The following is a 9,389-nucleotide window of genomic DNA, read 5'->3' on the forward strand; positions in this document are numbered from 1 at the left end:
AATCTTCTTCCGGGCCCACTTGGTATGTGCTTGGGCTGAGCATTGAAGCTTCCATATGTAGAGACTTTTCTTGGAGTTAAACGCCAGCTTTTGTGCCAGTTTGGGCGTTTAACTCCAGCTTTTGTGCCAATTTTGGAGTTAAACGCCAGAATTCTTGAGCTGACTTGGAACGCCTGTTTGGGCCATCAAATCTTGGGCAAAGTATGGACTATTATATATTTCTGGAAAGCCCAGGATATCTACTTTCCAACACAATTGAGAGCGCACCAATTGGGCTTCTATAGCTCCAGAAAAGCCACTTTGAGTGCATGGAGGTCAGAATCCAACAGCATCTGCAGTCCTTTTTCAGCCTCTGAATCAGATTTTTGCTCAGGTCCCTCAATTTCAGCCAGAAAATACCTGAAATCACAGAAAAATACACAAACTCATAGAAAAGTTCAGAAGAGTGATTTTTAAATAAAAACTAATAAAAATATAATAAAAACTAATTAAAATATACTAAAAACATACTAAAAACAATGCCAAAAAGCGTATAAATTATCCGCTCATCACAACACCAAACTTAAATTGTTGCTTGTCCCCAAGAAACTGAAAATCAAATAGGATAAAAAGAAGAGAATGTACAATGAATTCCAAAAACATCTATGAAGATCAGTATTAATTAGATGAGCGGGGCTTTTTAGCTTTTTGCTTCTGAACAGTTTTGGCATCTCACTTTATCCCTTGAAGTTCAGAATGATTGGCATCTATAGGAACTCAGAATCCAGATAGTGTTATTGATTCTCCTAGTTAAGTATGTTGATTCTTGAACACAGCTACTTTATGAGTCTTGGCCGTGGCCCTAAGCACTTTGTTTTCCAGTATTACCACCGGATACATAAATGCCACAGACACATAACTGGGTGAACCTTTTTAGATTGTGACTCAGCTTTGCTAGAGTCCCCAATTAGAGGTGTCCAGGGTTCTTAAGCACACTCTTCTTTTTGCTTTGGACCTCGACTTTAACCGCTCAGTCTCAAGTTTTCACTTGACACCTTCACGCCACAAGCACATGGTTAGGGACAGCTTGGTTTAGCCGCTTAGGCCAGGATTTTATTCCTGTGGGCCCTCCTATCCACTGATGCTCAAAGTCTTGGATCCTTTTTATCACCCTTGCCTTTTGGTTTAAAGGGGTATTGGATTTTTCTGCTTGCTTTTCTTTTTTCTTTTTTTTTCTGCAAGCTTCTCACTACTTTTTCTTGCTTCAAGAATCAATTTTATGATTTTTCAGATCATCAGATAACATTTCTCCTTTTCCTTTTATTCTTTCAAGAGCCAACAATTTTAACATTCATAAACAATCAAATTCAAAAATATGCACTATTCAAGCATTCATTCAGAAAGACAATAGTATTGCTGCCACATCAAAATAATTAAACTGCTTTAAAATTTGAAATTCATGCACTTCTTTTTCTTTTTCAATTAATAACATTTCTCATTTAAGAAAGGTGATGGATTCATTTTTATAGCTTTAAGGCATAGACACTAATGATTATGTAATAAAGACACAAACATAAATAAACATAAAGCACAATTTTCGAAAAATAGGAAATAAAGAACAAGGAAATTAAAGAACGGGTCCACCTTAGTGATGGCGGCTTGTTCTTCCTCTTGAAGATCTTATGGAGTGCTTGAGCTCCTCAATGTATCTTCTTTGCCTTTGTTGCTCCTCTCTCATGGTTCTTTGATCTTCTCTAATTTCATGGAGGAGGATGGAATGCTTTTGGTGCTCCACCCTTAGTTGCCCCATGTTGGAACTTAATTCTCCTAGGGAGGTGTTGATTTGCTCCCAATAGTTTTGTGGAGGAAGATGCATCCCTTGAGGCATCTCAGGGATTTCATGATGAGGAATTTTCTCATGCTCTTGATGAGGTTCTCTTGTTTCCTCCATCCTTTTCTTAGTGATGGGTTTGTCCTCATCAATGAGAATGTCTCCCTCTATGTCAATTCCAACCGAATTGCAAAGGTGACAAATGAGATGAGGGAAGGCTAACCTTGCCAAAGGAGAGGACTTGTCTGCCACCTTGTAGAGTTCTTGGGATATAACCTCATGAACTTCCATTTCCTCTCCAATCATGATGCTATGTATCATGATAGCCCGGTCTATAGTAGCTTCGGACCGGTTGCTAGTGGGAATGATTGAGCGTTGGATGAACTCCAACCATCCCCTAGCCACGGGCTTGAGGTCATGCCTTCTTAGTTGAACTGGCTTCCCGCTTGAATCTCTCTTCCATTGAGCGCCCTCTTCACAGATGTCCATAAGGACTTGGTCCAACCTTTGATCAAAGTTGACCCTTCTAGTGTAGGGGTGTGCATCTCCTTGCATCATGGGCAAGTTGAATGCCAACCTTACATTTTCCAGACTAAAATCCAAGTATTTCCCTCGGACCATTGTAAGCCAATTCTTGGGGTCCGGGTTCACACTTTGATCATGGTTCTTGGTGATCCATGCATTGGCATAGAATTCTTGAACCATTGAGATTTCGACTTGTTGAATGGGGTTGGTGAGAACTTCCCAACCTCTTCTTCGGATCTCATGTCGGATCTCCGGATATTTGCCCTTTTTGAGCTTAAAAGGGACCTCGAGGATCACCTTCTTCTTGGCCACAACTTCATAGAAGTGGTCTTGATGCACCCTTGAGAGGAATCTCTCCATCTCCCATGACTCGGAGGTGGAAGCTTTTGCCTTCCCTTTCCTCTTTCTAGAGGTTTCTCCGGCCTTTGGTGCCATAAATGGTTATGAAAAAATAAAAAGCTTTAGCTTTTACCACACCAAACTTAGAAGGTTGCTCGTCCTCGAGCAAAAGAAGAAAGAAGAGAGTAGAAGAAGAAGAAATAGAGGAGATGGAGTGGGCTTTGTGTTTCGGCCAAGGGGGAGGAGTGGTGTTTAGGTTGTGTGAAAATGAAGGAGTGAAGATGGGTTTATATAGGAGTGAGACGGGTGTGTATGGTTCGGCCATAGAGGGTGGGTTTGGGAGGGAAAGTGGTTTGAATTTGAATGGTGAGGTAGGTGGGGTTTTATGAAGGATGGATGTGAGTGGTGAAGAGAATGGTGGGATTTGATAGGTGAGGGATTTTTTGGGGAAGAGGGATTGAGGTGATTGGTGAATGGGTGAAGGAGAGAGAGTGGTGAGGTAGGTGGGGATCCTGTGGGGTCCACAGATCCTGAGGTGTCCAGGATATCTCATCCCTGCACCAAGTGGCGTGCAAAACGCCCCTTTCTGCCAATCCTGGCGTTAAACGCCAGGCTGCTGCCCATTTCTGGCATTTAACGCCAGCTTCTTGCCCATTCCTGGCGTTAAACGCCAGTCTGGTGCCCTTTTCTGGCGTTAAACGCCCAGAATGGTGCCAGACTGGGCGTTTAACGCCCATTCTGCTACCTTTACTGGTGTTTAAACGCTAGTAACTATCTCCTCCAGGGTGTTCTATTTTTCATTCTGTTTTTCACTTTATTTTTGCTTTTTCAATTGTTTTTGTGACTTCACATGATCATCAACCTACAAAAAACATAAAATAACAATAGAAAATAGAAAATTATCATAGAATAGTAAAAGTTGGGTTGCCTCCCAACAAGCGCTTCTTTAATGTCAATAGCTTGACAGTGGCTCTCATGGAGCCTCACAGATGTTCAGAGCAATGTTGGAACCTCCCAACACCAAACTTAGAGTTTGACTGTGGGGGCTCTGTTTGACTCTGTATTGAGAGAAGCTCTTCGTGCTTCCTCTCCATGGTGACAGAGGGATATCCTTGAGCTTTAAACACAAGGGAGTCTCCATTCACTTGAATGATCAATTCTCCTCTGTCAACATCAATCACAGCTTTTTCTGTGGCTAGGAAGGGTCTGCCAAGGATAATGGATTCATCCATACACTTCCCAGTCTCTAGGACTATGAAATCAGCAGGGATGTAATGGTCTTCAACCTTTACCAAGACATCCTCTACAAGTCCATAAGTCTGTTTCTTTGAATTGTCTGCCATCTCTAGTGAGATTCTTGCAGCTTGTACCTCAATGATCCCTAGCTTCTCCATTACAGAGAGAGGCATAAGGTTTATGCTTGACCCTAGGTCACACAGAGCCTTCTCAAAGGTCATGGTGCCTATGGTACAAGGGATTGAGAACTTTCCAGGGTCCTGTCTCTTTTGAGGTAATCTCTGCCTAGTCAAGTCATCCAGTTCTTTGATGAGCAATGGAGGTTCATTCTCCCAAGTCTCATTACCAAATAACTTGTCATTTAGCTTCATGATTTCTCCAAGGTACTTAGCAACTTGCTCTTCAGTGACATCTTCATCCTCTTCAGGGGAAGAATACTCATCAGAGCTTATGAAAGGCAGAAGTAAATTTAATGGAATCTCTATGGTCTCAGAATGGGCCTCAGATTCCCATGGTTCCTCATTAGGGAACTCCATGGAGGTCAGTGGGCGTCCATTGAGGTCTTCCTCAGTGGGAATCACCGCCTCTTCCTCCTCTCCATGTTCGGCCATGTGAGATGTGGTTATGGCCTTGCACTCTCTTTTTGGATTCTCTTTTGTATTGCTAGGGAGAGTGCTAGGAGGAAGTTCAGTAATTTTCTTACTCAGCTGACCCAATTGTGCCTCTAAATTTCTAATGGAGGACCTTGTTTCAGTCATGAAACTTTGAGTGGTTTTGATTAGATCAGAGACAATGGTTGCTAAGTCAGAGTGGCTCTGCTTAGAATTCTCTGTTTGTTGCTGAGAAGATGATGGAAAAGGCTTGCCATTGCTAAACCTGTTTCTTCCACCATTGTTGTTGTTGAAATCTTGTTGAGGTCTCTGTTGATCCTTCCATGAGAGATTTGAATGATTTCTCCATGAAGGATTATAGGTGTTTCCATAGGGTTCTCCCATGTAATTCACCTCTTCCATTGCTGGGTTCTCAGGGTCATAAGCTTCTTCTTCAGAGGAAGCTTCCTTAGTATTGCCTGTTGCTGCTTGCATTCCAGACAGACTCTGAGAAATCATATTAACTTGTTGGGTTAATATTTTATTCTGAGCCAATATGGCATTCAGAGTATCAATCTCAAGAACTCCTTTCTTCTGAGCTATCCCATTATTCACAGGATTCCTTTCAGAGGTGTACATGAATTGGTTATTTGCAACCATTTCAATGAGTTCTTGAGCTTCTGCAGGCGTCTTCTTCAGATGAAGAGATCCTCCAGTAGAGCTATCCAATGACATCTTGGATAGTTCAGACAGACCATCATAGAAGATTTCATATGATGCTCCATTCTGAAAGCATGTCAGAAGGACACCTTCTGATCAATTGCTTGTATCTCTCCCAAGCTTCATAGAGGGACTCACCATCCTTCTGTCTAAAGGTTTGGACTTCCACTCTAAGCTTACTCAATTTTTGAGGTGGAAAGAACTTTGCCAAGAAGGCATTGACTAGCTTTTCCCAAGAGTTCAGGCTTTCCTTAGGTTGTGAATCCAACCATGTTCTAGCTCTGTCTCTTACAGCAAAAGGAAAAAGCATAAGTCTGTAGACTTCAGGGTCGACCCCATTGGTCTTGACAGTATCACAGATTTGCAAGAATTCAGCTAAGAACAGATGAGGATCTTCCAATGGAAGTCCATGAAACTTGCAATTCTGTTGCATTAGAGAAACTAATTGAGGCTTAAGTTCAAAGTTGTTTGCTCCAATGGCAGGGATTGAGATGCTTCTCCCATAGAAATCAAGAGTAGGTGCAGTAAAGTCACCAAGCACCTTCCTTGCATTGTTGGCATTGTTGTTTTCGCCTGCCATGGTTTCTTCTTCCTTGAAAAAGCTCTGTTAGGCCCTCTAAAGAGAATTGTTCTTTAGCTTCTCTTATCTTTCTCTTCAAGGTCCTTTCGGGTTCCGGATCAGCTTGAACAAGTATACCTTTATCTTTGTTCCTGCTCATATGAAAGAGAAGAGAACAAGAAAGTAGGGAATCCTCTAGGTCACAGTATAGAGATTCCTTGAGGTGTCAGAGGAAAAGAAGAATAGAAGGAGGAGGTGGAGAAGAATTCGAACATATAAAGAAGGAGGGAGTTCGAATTGTACCTTGAGGAGGAGTCTTAGTCCCTTAAATAGAAGGATGTTTTTTTTTGGTGAAGGATGTGAGAAGAGGGGAAGAATTTTTGAAAATTAATTAAAAGATTTTAAAAAAAAATTTGAAAATTTGATTGAGATTTTCGAAAACTAAGATTGGGAAAGAAATAAAGTGATTTTTGAAAAAGATTTTGAAATTAGAAAAAGATATGATTGAAAAAAATTAATTTTGAAAAATATGTGATTGAAAAGATATGTTTGAAAAGATATGATTGAAAATCAATTTAGAAAAAGAAAATTTTTAAAATTAAAGTTGATTACTTGACTATCAAGAAATTAAAAGATATGATTTTAAAATTTAAAGTTTAATCCTTTCTTAATAGGCAAGTAACAACTTGAAAATTTTGAAGTAAATCTTTAATTGAAGCAAGGATTTTTGAAAATGGTAAAAATAAATATAAAATGGAAAGAAATTGATTTTGAAAGAGATATAATTGAAAAGATATGATCTGAAAAAGATTTGATTTTGAAAAAATATGAAAACTTGAAAAAATTGTGAATTAAAAACAAAATCTTCCTCTAGTGTCATCCAAAACTCTACCTTTTTGGGCGTTAAACGCCCAGCCAGGTACCCTGGCTGGCGTTTAAACGCCAGTTTTCCTTCTTCACTGGACGTTTTGAACGCCCAGCTTTTTCTGTTTGATTCCTCTGCTGAATGTTCTGAATCTTCAATTCTCTATATTATTGACTTGGAAAGACACAATTTTGAAAATATTTTTGAATTTTTTAATGATGAGAAACAATAAAAATTGCAACTAAGATCAAATAGACAATGCATGCAGGACACCAAACTTAAAAATTTTCATATAGGAGACACTAACAAATTGAGAATGGATATGAGAAACAATAAAACACACAAAACAAGAGAATTTAAAGATCAAAGCAATGAAATCATCAAGAACAACTTGAAGATCAATGAAGAACAATATGTATAAATTCGAAAAATGCAAGAAGAATGCCATTGACACCAAACTTAAAAATTGATACTAGACTCAAACAAGAAACATAAAATATTTTTGATTTTTATGATTTTATAATTTTTTTTGTGATTTTCGAAACTTATATGAAAAAGAAAATAAAGAGATTCAAAACTTTTAATGAGAATTCCAGGAATCATGCAATGTTAGTCTAAAGCTTCAGTCTAAAAAGATTAGACATGTTTGGCCAAGCTTTAGCAGGACATTACATTCAATAGCTAAATTGATGAGAATCAATAAGCTTTTGTGATGGTGGGAACATCACCTTGAAACTCTAGAATTCATTCTTAAAAATTCTGAAAAAAATACATAATCTAAGCAACAAGATGAACCGTCAGTTGTCCAAACTCGAACAATCCCCGGCAACGGCGCCAAAAACTTGGTGCACGAAATTGTGATCATCAACAATGGCGCCAAAGGACTTGGAGCTCTTAAACTTGAATCACACTTTGTCACAATTCCGCACAACTAACCAGCAAGTGCACTTGGTCGTCCAAGTAATAAACCTTACGTGAGTAAGGGTCGATCCCACGGAGATTGTTGGCTAGAAGCAAGCTATGGTCATCTTGTAAATCTCAGTCAGGCGGATTCAAATGGTTATGGAGTTTAAGGTGATGAAAATAAACATAAAATAAAGATAGAGATACTTATGTAATTCATTGGTGGATTTCAGATAAGCGTATGAAGATGCTTTGTTCCCCTTGAACCTCTGCTTTCCTATTGCCTTCTTCCAATCATTCATACTCCTTTCCATGGCAAGCTTTATGTTGGGCAACACCGTTGTCAATGGCTACATCTCGTCCTCTCAGTGAAAATGGTCCTAATGCTCTGTCACAACATCGGCTAATCAGCTGTCGGTTCTCGATCATGTCGGAATAGGATCCAACGATCCTTTTGCGTCTGTCACACGCCCCACAATCGCGAGTTTGAAGCTCGTCACAGTTATCCCTTCCCAGATCCTACTCGAAATACCACAGACAAGGTTTAGACTTTCCGGATCTCAGGAATGGCTGCCATTAATTCTAGCCTATACCACGAAGGTTCCAATCTTATATCAGAAACCCAAGAGATACGCATTCAAGCCATTACTAGTAGAACAGAGGTGGTTGTCAGGCACGTGTTCATAGGTGAGAATGATGATGAGTGTCACGGATCATCACATTCATCAAGTTGAAGAACGAATGAATATCTTGGAGAAGAAATAGACTTGAGTTGAATAGAAAAACAATAGTACTTGTATTAATTCATGAAGAACAGCAGAGCTCCACACCTTAATCTATGGTGTGTAGAAACTCCACCGTTGAGAATATATAAGAACAAGAGGGTCTAGGCATGGCCGTGAGGCCAGACCCCCAAAACGTGAAAAGGTCTATCAAAGTATGAGTAAAAGATCTGTGTATGATCTGTGTGTCAAAATACAATAGCAAAATGTCCTATTTATAGAAAACTAGTAGCCTAGGATTACAGAAATCAGTAATTAATGCATAAATCTTCTTCCGGGCCCACTTGGTGTTTTCTTGGGCTGAGCATTGAAGCTTCCATATGTAGAGACTTTTCTTGGAGTTAAACGCCAGCTTTTGTGCCAGTTTGGGCAACTCCAGCTTTTGTGCCAGTTTTGGAGTTAAACGCCAGAATTCTTGAGCTGACTTGGAACGCCTGTTTGGGCCATCAAATCTTGAGAAAAGTATGGAATATTATATATTTCTGGAAAGCCCAGGATGTTTACTTTCCAACGCAATTAAGAGCGCGTCAATTGAGCTTTTGTAGCTCCAGAAAATCTACTTTGAGTGCAGGGAGGTCAGAATCCAACAGCATCTGCAGTCCTTTTTCAGCCTCTGAATCAGATTTTTGCTCAGGTCCCTCAATTTCAGCCAGAAAATACCTGAAATCACAGAAAAACACACAAACTCATAGTAAAGTCCAGAAGAGTGATTTTTAAATAAAAACTAATAAAAATATAATAAAAACTAATTAAAATATACTAAAAACATACTAAAAACAATGCCAAAAAGCGTATAAATTATCCGCTCATTAACCTTAGGATCTGTGGACCCCACAGGATCCCCACCTACCCCACTTCTTCCTCTCTCCTCTTCACACCTTTCCATAACACTCTTCGCCATACACCCTTGACCAATCACCCCAATACCTCTTCCCCAAACACCATTCACCTATCAAATCTTACCCTCTTCTCTATACTCTCTTCACCACTCACATCCATCCATCATAAAACCCCATCTACCTCACCATTCAAATTCAAACCATTTCCCTCCCAAACCCTC

The 9,389-nt window shown here is 39.6% G+C and overlaps 1 non-coding gene across 1 annotated transcript; it reads left to right on the forward strand.

Annotated features, from left to right (window-relative positions):
- Positions 1-5,290: 5,290 nt before the first annotated feature.
- Positions 5,291-5,398, forward strand: LOC148549229 (small nucleolar RNA R71). Its single transcript, XR_015897025.1, has one exon. It is a non-coding gene; the product is annotated as a small nucleolar RNA R71 (small nucleolar RNA).
- Positions 5,399-9,389: the final 3,991 nt, after the last annotated feature.

This window comes from Arachis ipaensis, chromosome B8, assembly GCF_059453495.1.
Source record: "Arachis ipaensis isolate K30076 ecotype BB chromosome B8, ASM5945349v1, whole genome shotgun sequence".
In the NCBI taxonomy this organism is placed as follows: domain Eukaryota; kingdom Viridiplantae; phylum Streptophyta; class Magnoliopsida; order Fabales; family Fabaceae; genus Arachis; species Arachis ipaensis.